Below are 17256 nucleotides of genomic sequence, written 5' to 3'. Positions count from 1 at the left end.
CTCCGCATTTGTCATAAATGGGTTTGTCCTCTTTTGTTAGTAGGAAATTGCGTGTAAAATGTGTATGTCCAATTTGGAGACGGCATATTATTACCTCTATAAAACATTCCTGGTGTCTACAGGTTTTTCACTCTCCCAGTATGGGCTTTACCAAATGTAGTTTATTATTTACTTCACGGTTCAAGCTTTCCTGCGTTTAGCCTTGAGATTTTTGTGTATTAGTTGCATGCAATCTCTATGATATATGCTGATTTTCTTGATTTCTTGACTGCGAGCTTGTGCAGCACATTGGTCGGCTCTTTCACTACCGTATATTCCAACCTGGTTTGGCACCCAGCAGAGTTTTATTATATGTCCGTGTGCTCTGTGTAATGTTTCCCAGTAATGGTTCGCCTGCATTTCTGCAACGTAATGCCGTCAGCACGCTAAGTGAATCTGTGTATATTATGCTATTTTGAATGCTATTATTTATTATTCTGCCTACAGCTATAGTGACTAAATAACACTCGACAGTAAAAATGAATGCGCAGTTAGGGAGCCTTACTATATTTTGCCAGTTTCCTTATACAACCGCGCTTCCGACATATTCTGCTGTTTTTGAGCCATCAGTGTCAAATTGTGTCCAGTTCCCATATTCTTCTTGTAGTGCCCGGTATTCCTGTAATATGTGCTCGTGTGCTGTTTTTTTTTCGGAAGTGTGTTAATGTGAGGTCACACACATCGGGAAGGCTGTACCAGGGGAGAGGGGGCGTCGGTCGTGTCTTGAGGCGACATCAGGAAGACTGTTCAGTATTTCCAAGTTTTGGCAACTATCCTCGTAACGGAGAAGCAGTGGTCGTATTGATTGCGGTTTATTGTTGAACAGGGTTCTGGAGGTGCACTTTGTAACAATTGGATAACAAATATGTTTCGGCAGCGAACTTATTTTCAGTACATATGCTCCTGTGAATAATGTTCTCCTGTCTGCTAGGGATGGCTCATTTGTTTCTAAATAAAGACTATTTATGGGAGATGTCCTGTATGCTCCGGTTGAAAGATGAAGAGCTAAGTTGTGAATTGGGTGCAGTGGTTTCAAATATGACGGCCTGGCTGAACCATAAGCCACAGATCCATAATCTAAACGGTAGCGCACTAGAGAGCGATAAATCTGCAAAAGACAAGTTCTATCAGAGCCCCAGCGTTTTCGCGAAAGTACCTTGAGTATGTTCAGGGTTCGAGATGCTTTCTTCTTTAAGTTGTTTATGTGAGGTATGAGTGTGAGCTTTTTATCGAAAGTTATGCCCAAGAACTTGTTTTCCTGCTTTACGGGAAACACAATGTCATTCAGGTATAGGGTAGGGTCGCTCTGTAATCCTCGTTTGAGCGAGAAAAGCACAGTCACTGGTTTTTGTGGGGAAAATTTGAATCAATTCTTATGTGACCAATTAGCCAGTTTACTTATACTCATTTGTAACTGTATCTCACATGTTGGTACGCTGGAGGAAGTACACGCAGTTTGCAGGCCGTCTACGTATACTGAATACATAATCGACTTGGGGATTATCTTTGGTATTCAGTTAATTTTTACTACGAAAGTGTAAGCACTCAGAACACACCCCTGAGGTACACCGTTCTCCTGGATGAAATTCGCTGATAGGGTAGTACCTAGACGTACTTGTAATAAACGGTCCGCTAGAAAATCACTCAAACAGTTCAGAATCCTGCCCCGGATGCTTAGATCTGCTAGGTCACGGAGTATAGCTAACCTCCAAGTCATGTCGTACTCTTTCTCTATGTCAAAGAAGACCCCAAGAGAATGCTGTTTGTGTATGAATGCCTCCCGCACTGTGTTTTCCAGATGAACAGTATGATCTACAGTGGAGCATGCTTTTATGAAGCCACACTGATGTATTTCCAGAAGGTGACGAGATTCAAGAACAAATGTTGTCGGATGTTCACCACACTTTCAAATGATTTTGCTAGGCAGCTAGTGAGTGCAATTGGCCTGTAACTACCAGGACGTGAAGATAGTTTGCCAGGCTTCAAGAAAGGTACTATGATGGTTTTCTTCCATGCTTCACGTATTTTCTCTGAAATCCAGATTTTGTTGAAGAATTTTAGAAGTGCCTCAACTGCGGCCTCAGAGAGATGTGCAAGCATGGTGTAGTGTATATTATCTCGGCCTGTTTCTGTCTGTTTGCCGGCGGACAGTACTCTATTTAGTTCCTTTATTGTAATTTTCATGTCATATTGTTCATTTATGCATACTCCTATGGGAAGTTTTGTTTTTCTGCTATGGTTTTGCATTTTTGAAAAGTTTCTGTGTAGTTGGAAGAACTGGAAACAACAGCGAAGTGCTCACCTAATATGTTTGCCTCTTCTTGCAATCTTATTTTGGTACCAGGGGTGGACAGAAGTAGCAAAGTGTAAGGAGAATAGTCACCCCTGAATTTGCGGTCCTCATCCCACAACTTCTTGGCCGGTAGTGAACTATTTATTTTAGATACATATTTCCTCCGGGACGTTTTTTTGGCATTTCTGCGAATACGACCTGCACTGGCCCAGGCCTTTTTAAATATTAACAGGTTCTCTGCTGTGGGGTACCTTCGGGATATTCCCCATGCATTGTTTTGTTATTTTTTTGCAGTCTGCACTCCTGTGTCCCCCAAAATTTTTGATTTTTTTTCTGATTTGTCCTGATGTTTGCGGCATCGCTATTTTTGCAGCAGAAATTATACAGGTGGTAATTTTTTCTTTTATTTCATCTATGCTAAATCTATCATCGAATTCTTTATGTAATGTGGCATTTGCGGTAAACACTGATCAGTCAGCTGGGGACAGGAAAGAACAGCACACGACAAAACAGCATGCGACAGAACAGCACACAAAAACAGCGCAGCGACAAAATAGCGTAGGGAAAAAACAGCGCAGCGACAAAATTGCTTAGGGAAAAAAATAGCAAGGCAAAAAAACAGCGCAGGGAAAAAACAGCACGCGTCAAAACGGAAAGCGGGACAAAACGGCACAGCGACAGAACAGCACGACGACAGAAGAGCGCAGGGAAAAACAGCACGACGACAAAACAGCGCAACGCAGTACGGTGCAGCGTAGCAGAGGCAGCTGCAATGGTCGAGTGTCCAAGGCACCGGGAAGCGTAGCTGTTTGTTTGTAGACGGTTCGGAGCTTTTTATTTTAAGCGAGAAAATATTAAAACAAAGCGGAAAATGCTGTCTGTAGCTTTTTATTTTAAGGGCTACGACATGCTTGATAGTTTTCTCCGTCCTGTAAATAGCTCACAAGGAGCCAGTATCTGTCCTTTCTATGGCCTCTGAAGACTGGTTTTTGCTGCGCTGCAACTTCGTCTGCTGCAAAAGAAGATGTAAAAGGACCATCTCGTTCAGTTTTACTTTTTTCCGCCCATGGGGACAACCAAACAACGGCCGCTGGATCTCAGATGGCCAAACTCACGAAAAACACAACTCCGACTCGCTCACAGAATGCGGCACAGATATCTTGGAGCGGCTTTCACTCCCCTTGTTATCAGAACGCAAAGTGTGCTTCCTGGCAGGAAGGCAGAGCAGTACTGTTAGCCTGGTGGAACAGTAGCCAGTCTGCTTGTGCTCAGATCTAAAGCGTCATCTGCATTTCTCAGTACTTCTCGCAGCTGTGGGGTGGGCAGCGTGGCTGCAGCGCTCTTTTGTTCGAATCTACAGATACTACGAGTGTTATCCTGATGCTCCAGCTACGTGGCCGCTTCATTTTCATTTTTCTGTAACCGTGCCCTTAACCAGATTTCTGCATTGCCGAAGCTGGCAGCCTCAAAGCCCAGTGCACCATCGCATCCGAGCAGTAGGGAGCTGGTTCTGTGTATGTTTGCAGCGGGCGGCGAAGTGTACTGCAATGAAGAGCAGGTACAGGGCAACGCCGGAATCACGCGGGGACGCAGCATTAAAAATTATTTCTTCCCGTAACAAAAAGTGTTCCGGAAATAAATGCAATAAATATTGCGGTTCTACGTACTAACTTTCATATTTTGACGAACACCTCATTGCAAAAATTACTGCTGAATATGGCGCAATAAAAAAATTTTCTCAGATCTCGAGTTTCTTATCTGACACGGCTTACGTTTCTTGATCTTTGAAACAATTTTTTTCCGCTTCTTTTCCTTTTGAACAACCTGAGAAAATACTTGGAATGACTACTGTGGCACGATACATTTTTCTATGTGATGGATGGATGGACATGTGATGAATGCACTGGACGTTTGGGCGTACCATTTGATCGGGGAAGGTGAGCCGCTTGTGCATATGTACGCTGGTGAGGAGACGTATGGTGAGCAGCGGGCTCAGATAAAGGAAGTTCAGGGAAGTCGTTGTCGTCACATGCGAGAGCTGCAAAGCGATTACTTGTAGGAACATCCATTTTTGTAGGCGACTTGTGAAACTTCTTCGCCTGCTTCTTCTTTGGACAAGCGGGGGAGCGAATGTCATGGTCAGGCGATTTGCACAGGGCACAAGGAACTGTTGGTTCATTCATGTCGGCCACAGCTGCTGGATTAGGGCAGGTATTTTGCATATGTCCTTCTTTGTGGCAGTGATAACGAAAAATACGACGAGGTCGGAAGGGCTGTGGTTTGACGATCGCACCGTAGTAGGTAAGGTACTTCGGGAGAGTCAACGGGCCTTGCAGGATGAGCAGGTATCAGCCCCGGCGACCCATAGGCCGTGCTTGCAGTACAACGTGAGTTGAGCAGCGAATGTTGGCGCGGACCTCCAAGGGAGGTCTCGTGCTGTCGACATGATAAACCATGCAGCGGAGTGTGTCAGGACCATATGCAAAATATATTTTCACCGGGACATGCTTGCTGTCATCCAGGGGGATCCGTGTAACTGCGCAAAGTTTCTGGGCGTCCATCAAGGATGACAAGTTTACCGTGATGGTGTTCGATGGTCGATGGACGACAAACCCGCAGTAGTTCGAAGAGCCAAGAGCGTGGTCAATTGTGGCTTGAACATTCCGGGCAGGGATAGCAGTCATATCAAAGCGCAATGTAGGCTTGATGGTAACGTGGGCGGAACGAGTTCGCAGCAGGCGGAAGAGAGCCTTGACTCACGGGAGGCATCTGTGGAGGAGGCTCAGACGCTGGTGACGTCCCTTGGTGGGAATACTGAACTGGCGCAACGGGCACAGTTTCTTGAGGGAGTGCCACGGGCACGGAGGCGGTGGAGCAGTCCATGTCACATGCCAGAGTCGTAGCATCGAAAGACTGCGCAGGCTGGAGGCCCAGAGGCGCTGACGATTGCGTGGACGTGGAGGCTGCGTCAGGTGGCAACACAGCGGGCATCCGCGTAGCTGTCGTCGACAACGCACAATCCATGCAGGCGCGCAGCGCGGCCTCGCTCGGCAGCGCCGAGCTAAGCCTAGCTTGCCCCTGAGGGTTCCGATTGGGTTTTCTCACTTGAGAAAGCGCCCACCTTGCCGGGAATTTCTCCGCAGGGGCGTTGTCAGCATTCGGTCTCACGGAGGGCACTGTCCGACCCACGCCACACGCGAGAAGACAGCGAAAAGCGAAAACACAGAGCTAGAAGCAGACACGTAGCCACCCACTAGGTCTTCGTCTTCTTCCCCCAAAAGAAGACGAAGACCTAGTGGGTGGCTACGTAGGGTAGGTGGGTGGGTAGTACTTGCCACCCAGCCCCACTCTCAAAAATGTTCGGGGGTCCCTGTATATGAGGATGTGCACTCCCTTCTGCAGGGCTGACCGACAAGTTGGTGCGCACACAGTTACTTTGTCTCGTGTCACGCTTCTTCCACCTACTTTCACAACGAATTTGCAGTCCTCCTGCCACTCACTGACATCGTAGCGGCCGCCATCTTTGGCTGAAGAAAGGGCGGTGAAAGCCTAGGCCTAGTAGTAGTAGTGGTTGCTTATTTAAAAAGGAAAAATTAAACGAAAAGAACGTTGTGGGCAGCGGCAATTGCTATCTAATATCTTAAGCACCCCAGCTTCAGCAGGAAGGGGTGAAAGCGAAGGGGAGAGGGCCGCGTACAGTGCGGAAGCCAGCCTGTGCGACTGAACATGGCGCCCGCGGCGTCATGTCTTCATAGAAAAAAAGAAAACGTAGTGACGGTCTTTGCGCCGATGTAATTAACTGCATTCTGTTTCCTTAACACCTGCTTTCTTGCAATGATTATTTGTTCTCCTATTGAACCATATTTCCTTGCTTCTCATTATCTCGCCCCAGCTGTCGTCAGATAGACCACTTTACATGGAACTGAATCACGAAAACATCACCAACATATTGAGACGCTGCTCAAACGTATAAAAAAAATTCAGATGTAGTTCAACAGTGGTGGCCCTCTGCTCCCATGTGGTATCGGGGCACAGAAATCGTTTTTCCTAATAAAAGTGGTGAATACGCAAATTAAACGTAAAGTGACGCGACACTAATTTTTCGTTGCTGTTCATCGTGTTTTCGAGATGAGTAAGTTTGGTTGGATTGGGATGAGAGCAGAGGAGAATATTCTTTCGTCAATGCTTGGGTAACCTCTGATTTGCATAGGGCATGTCTATAAACACTCAGAACGGAAGGTTGGGAGTAAAATTTAAAAAGAAAGCTAATTTCCAACTGCCCGGGAAGGGTACAACAGTTTGCGATATGTTACCAGGTGCTAGAAATTATAAGGAAATACATGACAGCAGGTATGCGGACCACAGGAGTGAAATCAGAGAATATGAATGTGGGAGCTAAAGTGTATTTGATAGGCACTCTAAGGTTATGACCAGCATCATAACGATATTCCTGAGTTAAACATACACTAAAAAAAGCTGTACCTTGGCACACATCGACCATAAACTTAGATTTTAACGAAAAGGCTTCCAATCAAATTGTGGAAAACAAATATGCGCATTTGAGTATCTTGATTCACGCAGAAATTTCGACACCTCTGCGAGAGGTACAGCATACTCCATGAATACTTTCTTGTTCTGTACTATGGCAAACCGCTAGCTAAAGCAGCCATTCATATTTTTGTTTCTTAGCACAGCTGCACCAGACCTTCTCCCGGAGAATTCCTTTTGGCTCGTACCGTCTAATGCCGGCGCACTCTTCTGAAGTAATACCCCCGACATTCAAACGAGCTCAGTAGGTCCCGTTATACCATGGCTAAATACGTTGTGACGGTTTCCAATTAAAGTAAAGGGCAGACATGACATCAAGTTATCGCACAAAACACACGTGCAGGCCCGCGAGTACCTTTGTAACTGCGCAAAATTTCAGGCCATTGTGTTGGCATTTAATACCTTTGTTTAAACTCTAGGTTGGGAACCCTCATATGCATTCTTCCAGCTGAGGCAGAAGTCACCGAATTGTACTTCCAAATTACTTCCAAAGATGTCCAAAGAGACTCAGGCTATGAAAGACGCCTTAGTGAAGGCCTCCGGAAATTCAGTTACCTGGGGGTCATTAACGTGCACTGAAATCACACAGTACACGGGCCTCTAGAATTTCGCCTCCACTGAAATTCGACCGCCGCGGCCGGGATCGAACCCGCGCCTTTCGGGCCAGCAGCCGAGTGCCATAATCACTGAGCCACCGGGGTGGCATTTTAACGCAGAAGTATCTCTCTGAGCTTCGGCAGACGCAACCAGCTTCCAACAGCCACCTTTAATATGCTGGCGATAAAAAGTCTGATATTAAAAAGAAATCGGAAAACTTTTTAGAGAAGATGCGCCATATCGTAGTACCATTATGAATCGATGGTCCTTAAGGGTAACAGAGTGGATTCCAAGAGAAAAGAAGCGCAGCAGGAGACGGCAGAAAGTTTTAGGTGGGCGGATGAGATTTATAACCCTTCTACATGGGCGTTTCGAACGCTTTCGAACCGAATGTAATTCGGCTCGACTGGCGAAATTCCGCTGCTGCAAAAAGTTTTTCAACGGCATTCGGTTCAGATGACATTCGAGTCGACGGAACTCCACGGAGACATTCCAGAATTTGGAATGCCTTCGAAACGCGAACACAGCCCGAACCGACCAATAGGCTTCGCCCTGCCCACAGCCGCGCGACTGCTTTCGGCTCTACGGCTGCTCATCTCGATACCCGCTGCTCTCTTTTTCTTGCTGTTTGTTTAGCAAAATGCCCCTCTACAACTAAGTAAGTGCTTGCAGATAATAGTACACCAATAACATTTACCGCGTGAGCATGAAATTTCCGCAAGAGTGCGCCGAGGAGGATGGTTGGTTGCACTCATGGTGTTGTTTACATCGCTGCGTACGAACAGCTAGCACTCGTTTGCATGACATAAAACGCATTCTGCACTTTAGTTCTATTAAATAATCCCTTTTTATTAGTACCGGTTGTGCCCGTGCTTGTTAACGCAGTGCGACAATCTCTGGGAAGCGCCGATACGATCGCTCGCCTGAGAAACACTTGACAGCAGGGCTGCTGACATCGCATACGACCGGCGCTTGTCGCCTATTGTCCTGACTTCTTCCGGCGTTACCACACTTAATTTTATTCTACTTTATCCAGAATTATGATTAGGGACCATTCGTTCTGTTTGAAATGCATAACTTTTTATCCACAAAAAAGCAACGGCGACGACTCATGCTGGCCGTAAAGCAGTTCTCAGCGGTCTGGGTAACACCGGCGCTTCCCGTTCATCGTATGCGCGCCCTGCGATGCGAGCAATAGTTTTTTTCAGATCACTGTTGTGAAAACTACTCTAGTTGATCATTTGCATTCGCTTAAACTTGTGAATTCGCTGTTCACAACCGCCGAATTCACAGACGTAACCCTGCGGACTCGCTAGGCCAAGTCGTCGCGGAAGAGAAGGGAGTCGCCGTAGAAAAAAATTAATTTGGCAAGCGCTTATCGCTGGTGAGTGTTCAAGTGTGCACATGTGAAATATACCCGCTCGTTACGCTCATGTTCAATGCGGATAAGGTAGAAGCGCGAATATATTCCATTCGACTCAGATGACATTAGAACGTGCCCGTGTAGCACAGGTATAAGAAGTTTGCAGGGATACGGTGGCCACAGCTTGTACAGGACAGGATTAATTGGATAAACTTGGAATAGGCCTTTGTCCTGTAGTGGGCGCAGTCAGGCTGATAATGATGATCATTGTAAATCGCATGTTTCAGTGTACGCAAAATTATGATTATTTTATGCACCTATTTTTTTTCGCCGCTACAAACTTAATTAATTTCCAAAAAAGGCAACCTTTAGATCATCTCTCTTGCACAGCAATCTCTATTGGTCGGAGCACGCTGTGAACATCGTATGTTAATAGTGTAACGCCGAAGCTGCTAATAGCGCTGATTTGCTTTCCCGTGGTGGAACATTAAAGACCACTTCCGATAAAAGCTGTCAGTAAATTCTGGTAACCTTGGGCTTTATTTCATCGAATGACGTGCAAGCCATAGAATTAGGATATTGAACCGAATTTCCTTTTCTTTAAACCACCGCCACTGCACCAAATAAATCTATTCCCCCTTTTGGTCACGAAAAAATAATGGTGGCAGATACCCTAAGTTATGTTCGATTATTGATGCTCATGGCACTCTAACAGGAAGAATAAAGAGAACACAGAAAGACTAAGAAGGTCGACTCGAGCTAGTTAGAATGGCTTTAGAATCTAGCTGGCTTGCGCGCTGTTTCACTCGCCCAGGTTATCAGTGGATATGAGTGTTCCTTTATTTGCTTTAGAAGCACGGAACCCTATAGCAGTACAGTTAAATTGCACTGATGAATGGAGTACCTATTTCAATCGACGTATGGGGTGCAGCTGATGTTGCGGTGGTGTTTCAAGACGCTGATCTTATATAGACTAAGTAGGCTAATATAAGCGATGTACACGTGTTTGTGCAAGCATTCAAATTTCTATCTTAGATGTGAATTTCTAATGAAACAAAAATGAAGGCTCACATAATCCGTTCTTTAATAAAAGGGATTGAAATGAACCGTTTTCGTAGCTTAGCTGTCTCATAACTCCAGCTTTCGATTTAATGTGATGATATTTTGAGTTTTTTTTTATCCATGCGACATTATTAGGCGTAAGCAGCAGTTGCTGCTAGTTGCTTTCCATTTTGTAGCGCTCCAGTCGCCTTGAAGTTTAATGTAGGAGTCGGGATTCCCACCTTTCAAGAAAGCTAGCAAACCGATTGAAATGGAGGCGCTACTAAGGATACAAAACAGAAAGGAACAGGGCGCACAATGTAAGTGCAAATTTACAAATGTTTATTACTCTTTGATGACACATTTTTATACAGATGGCCGGATATCATGACCACCATCAATGTTATCCATTCAGTCCAGCAGTTTCATCTTGACTATTTCTTCGCGGCTTTAGTGTGACCGTTTCGGTATCGCTTTTACTGAGTGCGATTGATGGATAGCCAATCCATGTTCTTTCATCGGCAGTTGCATTCAAAAATGCGTAAACAATTTTTCTTCGAATTCTCTTTAATGACCTGCTATCTCTGCTCTTTCAAACAGTGGTTCGCATCTTCCTTTGCAGCGCTTACAATGCGACGCTAGATTTCCGGGATGGGTAATCTGTTCATTTGTGTTTTGTATTCCTGGTAGCGCGTACATTTAAATACGATGAATCAACTTGCCGGCGTGTTATCCAGCTTGCAGGCAACCACTTTCACAGAGCAAAGCGTATGCAGGCAGTTTTTTCAGGAGAGGTGTACAGGAGCAGCAATGAGAGGCGAGGTGATGCATTTTTTTCAACGCGTTCACACTATATAATATAATGGGCATGCGAGTGATATGCGAGCGTTACGAAAGAGTAGGATTCGCAATCTCAGGAGGATTGTATGTAACGCCGTTTTATGGGCACTGCATGCACATACACGTGCGCACTCACTTTACGGCATTCGATTTTTAGCTCAGGTTGTCAACACGCAATCAGCTTTTTGCTTGATATTTTTCGTTACTTTGTTTTTAACTTATATCTTGATCATTCATGGTATGAATTAAAGTAACAATGAAATGAAATTAACAAAAAGCAAATAAATATAAAAGTACATAATGAAGTTCAGGAAAGTTCGTTATTCTGCGTCTATTATTGGGGAAAGAGCCGCACCTGTGGTTTTTGGTGCAAAACTATTCCTTGCAAAAGCGCTGTGAAGGGCCAGATTTTTACGTTTTTGCCGAATCGGATGGACAAAAATATGTCGCGCAGATGGTTTAAAAAAAGAATAGCATAGCTAATTTAACTATACATATTTTTTATTGAGCGTTAATGACTCTATGGCAGCAGTAGGGTGACATGCAAGAATTAACATGCAAAAACATCCAGGTATAGGGTAGCAATAATTTTTCTAGCGGCAGGAAATAACGCCTGCATCTAAGGCATTGGAAATATAAACATTATTGTTGCAAGGAAAAAACTGTACTTGAACAAGATAGTACGGGCATGAAAATTAAATACATTATTTTTCTTTCTAGATGAAGGCGTGGCGCATGTGGACGTTACCGATATGCTCGCATATTGGTAAGAGCTTTTTTTTTCTTTCACTATCGCGCTTTCCAAAATTGGGGGTCGACCGACGCGCATTTCAGAGCCATGGCGAGATGCGAACAAAGTTTGAAGACCAGAAAATAAAAATCACGCGTTGTGGCTACCTTCGCCTGTTATGTTTCGCCCTCGTCGTGTGGGAATACTGGCACGACTACAGCGGACTGCCGATGACTCGGTAAAGGCGCCGACGCGGGGTCAACTACCGGCATTGACGCGGCGGCGACGGCGACATCCGACGGCATCCCTTCTCTTGTCTGAGGGAAGAAAAGAGTACCGGCTCCACGCCGTCGGCAGGCGAATTTCGGCGAATGGCTTAGAACCAGACGGCGCCTTAGAAAACAAGCGACCTCCCCTATCCTTTCTTCCTATCGCGGCCCTCTATATACTTCTCGCTATCCTCTCCCTTTTCCTTTCACCTCCGCCGGCTGAAGCTCGGGCGCTTAAGATATTAGGTACTAATTGCCGCTGCCGGCAACATTCTTTTCGGTCCGATCTTTTATTAAATAAACCACCACTACTACTTTCCTTGACGGAGAACGCCGACGGGGACGATCTCGGAAGTGTTGATCTTCCAAGAAGTGGAATTCAATAGTCGCTTCTGCGGGTGCGTTCCAATACCTCCAATAGACGGCTACTTAGACGTCTAGCCGGGCAACCGCCATCATTGGACGCGTTCTGTTTCTCCATGCCGTCCAAGATGGTTGCTTCGCCGAAGCCAACATCGATGCAGGATAACTTCCTGTCTAAATCTGGTGGAGCTGACGCACGCCAAGCGAGTCGTGCTCTTTGCGGGCGTCGGATTGTAGCCGGGTATGGATAGGCACCGTCCTTCAAGTGTGGGTCATTCCTTTAAGTTAATTCGCAAGCAAACTAGTGGCTAATTAAGCAGTCTTCGTAGACGTGCGATTCCTAGCAGTGATTCACGCAGGAGAGAATCGCTCGGTTGAGAGATTTGCTACAACAGCGGACTCTGTAGGTCTGTTCACATGGTCTGTTTATAATCTGATGATGCCGGCACTTAGCGCTTCAGTTTATGAATTAAAACTCGTCGCTGTCCTTGGGTTCTTCGCCGGCGTTAAGACGGCTGACATAATGGTTTACAACTGTGTTTCTATGTTGCTATATTAGCTGCATTAACTCTTTCGTGCACATTGTTTTTTACCTCTACAGTCTAAGAAGAAACACACCGGCATGTTTCGAATTGATTTTAGTCTGTGCAGGATTAAAGCTCGCTGCTGTATTCAGGTTTCCAGCCGCCACCGAGTACCACGTACGGCAGACAGTTTAATGGCACGCATGCGCTTTTCCGTTGCAGTATCACCTTTCGCGCATATTAATTTTGTGTTGACAGTCTTTCGGTTTCTTTTTTATGTTTACAGGGTCGTCTGGACGAGCACGTTGGAGGAGCATTATCCTTTTGAGGACAACAGCAACAATAGCGTCAATAATAAAAAAATAATGGCATATGTCTTTAGTGTCGTCTTCGGAGAGCGTATACTTTCCGTCCCTGCTACAAGTAGACTGTCCGATAGGCGCTGCCAGAAGTCTGATTTGCGCGTAAAACTACTGCAGCAAAAAATGTGGGAACTGTTGAAAACGCGATTTTAATGATCGCAATTGCGAAGTTTCCTGATTTCAGAAAGCGGTAGGCTATTCTCAGCAGCATTTGAACGAGCCGTCAACTAATTGCATACAGAAAACTAATCAACAGCAAGCTGGTTTTGATGTCGCTGAAAGTGTGTCGTATACATTAGGAAAACAGTGAGAGCTCGTCGCTGTCGTCGTAGAGAGCTCCTCGCCGACACTTTTTTTTCTATTTTGCGCTAATAGCAGTTACGGGGTCAGACTAAAGGACGTATTGGACAGTATGCTAATAGTACTTTAGCAAAAATGTAAAAAACATCAGCACGCAGTTTTTAATCTGCAACTATAGAAAACGGAAGTACGACTGACTTCTCCCACGTGCATAGGAACACTTCTAGAAGGGAATGCGCGTCCTTTTAGAAACAGCTCAATTCGTCATGAGCGCCATTTTATGGTCCAATGCGTAGCTCCAACAGTGCAGCACTGTAGTTTCATCAGTGCGAAAGAACGAATTAGGGGTGTGGGGGTGTGGTTAGGTCTCTCTATACGCGCCGACAATTTTCTTAAACTGCGTGATACCTTTAGACATGCCAGTTGCCTATCGCAATGCTCCACAGAAAACAAAATGGCGACTGCCTTGTGGCTTATGTCTACTCACTCCTTTTGCGTGCTAGAGGTGAGTTTACAAAACAAAAGCAGCTGTTCATGATTCAAGATACTTCCAGAAATCTCCTCTTCAAGGAATAGCCAACAGTGCCGTCTATTTATCTGCAGTGTTAGCTCCCACGAAAGTGGCTCCCCAGATTCAAAGGGACACTGAGGAGAACCCTATGAAATTTTTTTTGTTAGCAATATCTGATAATTCGGCATTTCATGGCTTTGTTGCCGCTTGTCTGCTTGAAAGCTACCACCGCCGCACATTGAAGGCATCGGTCGAGGTCGCTACTGTCGCTTCGTTTACGTTTGCACCTCGTCTTGCCAGCGTTACGATGGATCCCGTTCCCGGACACGACGACGTAGTTCTCGCAAAAACTGCGGCCTGCATTTCAGCGACCTCAGCCCCACAGAGCGTGCGATGCTTTTGAGGGAGCACGGTTAGGTTAGGCGCCGGCTGGTGGTTTCCCCCTTCCTCAAAGAGCAGCCGTTGCAAATTAAATATCATAACCCCAGTGCGGGGAGTCGCAAGGGGCCAGGACAAGGTCGGCGCTTGCGCCCATCGGAGGCTGGCCGGGGCTTTGACGCCAACGGATTGTGATTCCTTGAAAGGCGCGGTTACACGGCGCAGCAGGTGGCGTCGAGGTCTCCCACGGTTGCAAGGGTCAAGTTATTTATTTAATTTTGCCACAGAAAACAAATGGGTGCTCATGGCGGTCACGTTTAAAGTCGCCGGCTTGAAACTAAAGCCGGCGCAGGACGCTTCAACGGATTTCGCAAGATCCAACGGGTCCATTGGATCGGGCTCTCTCGCCCACTTGCATGTACTTTCAGATATGTACTGTGAATGGATTAAATTAGCCGAGCTCGAAAAGAACAGCTCCGCCCAACTGCCGCAGCTGTTTAATACTACGCGCAACTCGCCGCAGAGCCAAATCATTCTTGCCTGGCCGGCGGCGGTTGGCGCACTCGGCGCGAAATGGAGATATGCTCCAAGTCTCCCCCCGCCAGTGCGGTAAGAGTGCGCCGAAGCCGCCGAACGCGTCGGCGGTCAAGCGCAGTTGGAGTATAGAGGGTCTGGCTTTGACGTGACTTCGCCGTAAACGCGCGCGCGCACGCGCCTCGCCGCAGCATAAACGCGCCTTAAAGAGCCTGCGCTTAACCGCTAACCAACGTATTCGGCGGCGGCATCCATGGAAGCCACTGAAACCCGCCGCCCACTCACTGAATAAAAGAAAAGAAGTCCTGTGCCGAGGTTAGGAATCGAAACAGGGCGTTTGAGGCGGAGACGCTACCACTCCGCCACGACGGCTCAAGGTACAGCGTCAATAAAGGTGCGCATAGTGAATGCACTCTTCTGATGCAGAAATCTCCGCGCTTTCGCTAGGTATAACCTGGCCTAACAGAGCTAGGCCATCAGCAATTTTCCTGAACTGCCTTGTACCTTGTCTCCCGTCCCTGATAAACGATTTTCGTCAAGTAGTTGGAAGTTGACTGGCACAGCCGGGAATGATTCGCCGGGCAAGCGTGCGAATACACAAGTGCTGCCTTGTACGATCACCGACCATATCGTGCCATCATAGCTTTTCATCGACCGTGCCGACCATCTGACAATGCTTTACAGGCTCCTTCAAAGGTTAACTAGCACTTGAAGTGGCACTTGGAGTTCCTCTGCTGTTCGGCGCTTGTAAATCGAGGCGCGTCAAAAACAAAACCACGGGGCACGCAAAGCTCATAGACGCGAAGCGCCATAAAAAAATCGAAACTCTCCTGGCCGCCTGTGGCGCCGCCAAGCATCGGTTTTCTTTGCTTCCAACATTCAGGTTGTCCTTTGCCTGCCTTCCTTGTGTGATAAAAGTTCACTACTGGTTTTAAAACAAAACTTACTTCAATATTGATTTGCGCAACCTACCGTTGTCAGCCTCAGAGATTCGCGATATCATGTAGGATGAAAATTCCTCCAAGGTGGCGTCTCTTGTCCTATGGCGTCACGACGCTTGTACTTGCGAGATTGGCCTGTGGTGGCGATACCTGTATTTTGGCTCTTGCTGTTTTCTACCTTACAAGAGCTGTGTTTTCAGTAAGAGTGGCGTTTTTGTGATCAGGAGCTGGTATTCTATCGATACCAGCCAACTTCAATTTCTCTTCAGTGTCTCTTTAAGCTGTGCACAGCCTACGGCGTTCGATTCCAAGCCATGTGGAACTCTTTAGTAGCATTCCTGGAATCTTCAGACGGGCGACGGCAATTGCTCTTGCCATTGCTCTCGTGCACGAATGCTGCTGTGTACACCCTGTTTTCGGCTTGGAAAATTGCATTGGATGTCTGGCGTTTGTCACTTTCATATCGTTTCTTGTCATACTTGAGGGTTAGAAAAAATGCTTAAAACATAGTGACTGGCTAGTTGGTTCTGCATACTGGAAAAATTGCAGCGCAGCAGTAACAAATATGAGACGAGAAGGACGCAAACACAAGCGCTGACTAACAACTGTGTTTTATTGCTCTGAGCCAGCCTATATAAGAACTAGGTACAAAACAACAAAACAGAAACCAACACATCACCTCACGCATTCGTGGCACGATTATCGGAATTGTCTCCCGTTCCTCCAATCTTTCGTCCTATCATTGGTGTTCAGAAATGACATTTCTTTTTCACTAAGGCACACGGAGGGGTTGCTGACACACTTATCTGCTCAGAGCAATAAAACACAGTTGTTAGTCAGCGCTTGTGTTTGCGTCCTTCTCGTCTCGTATTTGTTACTGCTGCGCTGCAATTTTTCCAGTTAGAAAAAATGCCTGTAAAAATGCGTTTGAAGAAAGGCCAGTACCTGACAGGCACAAAAGGATTTTCGTATACCTGAAAATGCATTGGCATTCATCGTGAAAAGTGCTCGGACCGAACACATATGACTAAAAGCGACCAACCACCCTATACGGGGGCCAGCTTTCAAGCAAACGTGTTTTGGACGCTTCAGCTCACACCTAGATATGACCTCAATCCCACAATCCCGTGGCACTTGCATAAATTAAAACAAGTAATATGGTTATCAGGAAAAACAAAGTTCGTGAGTTCCGAACGTGGGCAATTAGTTCCATGAAAAGGCGCACACTGTTGAAAATGTAAATTTGATGCTAAATGTAAGTTCGAGAACAAACTGGAAAAAACTATGTGTTTGTCGATGGCTACTTTCAAGAGGGCGGTTAATTTTTTTTTACCTTATGTGGAAGCCGTACTCATGCTTAAACTAAGATGTCTAACTTTTCGCGCAGCTTAACAGTGGCGGCAAGAAAGTAGGGTATATTATTTATATTTATCATCTTTAGATATTAAGAAGTTCAAAAGAAGCCCTAAAGAAAACAAATGAGCTTAAGGAAAACGGAATAATATGTGGTGATGTGCTGGTTTTTCTACTGGGTTTCCTTTTTGCTTTCTTTTGAATTTTATTTTCATTTATAACATCACTTGCTTACACTGTTCAGCAAGACTCTTTCTTGTGCTAGTCTTT

This window comes from Amblyomma americanum, chromosome 1 (assembly GCF_052857255.1).
Source record: "Amblyomma americanum isolate KBUSLIRL-KWMA chromosome 1, ASM5285725v1, whole genome shotgun sequence".
NCBI classification, from domain to species: Eukaryota; Metazoa; Arthropoda; class Arachnida; order Ixodida; family Ixodidae; genus Amblyomma; species Amblyomma americanum.
Note: the sequence above shows the minus strand (reverse complement) of the source record.